The following is a 1,953-nucleotide window of genomic DNA, read 5'->3' on the forward strand; positions in this document are numbered from 1 at the left end:
CTCAGACCCCACAGGGCACCCCTCGGCCCAACGTGTTGCCCTGGTTGCGGATGAGGCCCTGCAACCCTGTGGGCGGCAGCCTAGCTGCCCTTCCACAGGCAGGGGAGCAGGCGGGCAGACCAGATGGAAGCAATTACCATTGGGAAAGTGGAGAGAGGGGGCTGGGCGGGGCTGGCTGCTGGGAGGGGGGATGCGGGAGGGAAGCCCTCCCTGCCCAGCTGAGAGGACTGGCCTCAGGGGATGGGGTTCCCGGATGCCCAGGCAGAGGTGTGGGGTGCAGGGCAGCACAGAGAGCTCCGGGCTGGGAATCAGGAGGGCACGTGGGCCCCCTTGGTCACTAAGACCCGGTGACCTCGAGCAAACCCCTTCACACCTCCGAGCCCCGGCCTCCTCGTGGGTCACAGGACAGAGCAAGACAAGCTCAGGGAGCGACGGAGACCCGGGCTGCGCGTGCGGGGTTTGGAAGCGGCCTGGACACGAGGCCCTGCTCACTGCTGACGAGCTGTGAGACCTGGGCCACGCAGCCTCATCTCCCCGAGCCTCATCTGTTCATTTATAAACGGGCTTCATGCAGGGGCCGTGTGAGGCCGACACGGAGTGACGCAAGGAAGTGTCGGTGTGACTTCGTTGATTGGGCCAGGCTTTTCATTAGCGCTGGGCTGATACATGATTAAGGCCTTTGGCATTTGCTAAGCCCCTTTTTACGACAAGGACAGGTGTCGAGGGAGGATGCAAGGGCAGGGGACACAGGACAGACCGGGGGCACAGGCGCGGCAGAAACGACAGCGTACTGGCCCAGCGCCATGCACACTGGTTCCTGTCCTCTTTCTGGCCACCGCCGTCCTCCCCGCCCTCCCCACCCCGAGGAAGCAGAGCCCGGAGCCCTGGCCCACCTGGGCTTTGGCGTGAAGCGGCGGCCACTGGAGGCCCCGGCGGCCACTGAGGGCCTCGCCAGCCTGAGCCTGCCTCAGCCGAGGCACCAGCACCCTCCACCCCGCTGGGCTGGGGGCGCAGCCAGAGCTTCAGAGGTGAAGCAAGCACATCGCCCCTCCGCAGGGCAGCGCGGAGGGTGGCGTGGGCAGAGACAGGGCTGCAGGTCTCCTGGTCCCAGGGGAGGGGCCAGGACGAGAAGGCAACCTGCAGCTCTGGACACCTGTGTCCCTCCTCAACCCGAAAGGCAACCAACCCAGCCAACCCCCTTGGCAGAGTTGAGCCCCTGCTGGGCTCAGGGCACCGAGCTGAAGGCCCCACACCTGCTTGTGGCCCAGGAATCACACAGCCGCTTTCACTTGCTGCTGCACTTGACCACTTCCTCCATCTGTAGCATCAAGAGTCTCTCTCTCTCTCTCTCTCTCTCTCTCTCTCCCTCTCTCTCTCTCTCTCTCACACACACACACACACACACACGCTGGGAAGGGGGTAGAGGTAGGGCATGCTTCCGAGGCCAGGGGTGGCTTCCTTCGGGGGCACTGGGAACACTCCTGCAGGAGAGGGGGACTAATGGCTACAGTCACCAACACCTGCCTCCATTGGCCAGTTCCTCGGGCCACGGGGAAGCTTCAGGTCAAGGCCCCGAGTCCTGAGAAGGAAGCAGGACCCTGTGGCCAGCAAGCACTGCAGAGAAATCTCACCAGAAGGTCACTGCGGGGTCAGGAGAGAGAGAACAGGCCCTGTAAGGTTTCTGGGGGTCCCACCCCTCACCACAGCCCTGCTCTCCAGTGCCCTCCCTCCGTCTCAGGGTCTGGGAGTTTGGCCAGGCTCCGGCGCCAGCCTCGGTCACAATCTGTGACCAGGCCCTGGGACACTCCGGTACTGATGACCATCAGGGTCCCTTTCAGGACACGTGTGGGCTGGAACCCAGCTTCGGTATCATTCTGAGGTCAAGGGACCCCTCCCCTGGACGGAGGGTGCGAACCGCGGAGCCACTCTGAGAGGTGACCCCGAGACCGAGCC

Source organism: Myotis brandtii, unplaced genomic scaffold (genome assembly GCF_000412655.1).
Source record: "Myotis brandtii unplaced genomic scaffold, ASM41265v1 scaffold325, whole genome shotgun sequence".
Taxonomy (NCBI): domain Eukaryota; kingdom Metazoa; phylum Chordata; class Mammalia; order Chiroptera; family Vespertilionidae; genus Myotis; species Myotis brandtii.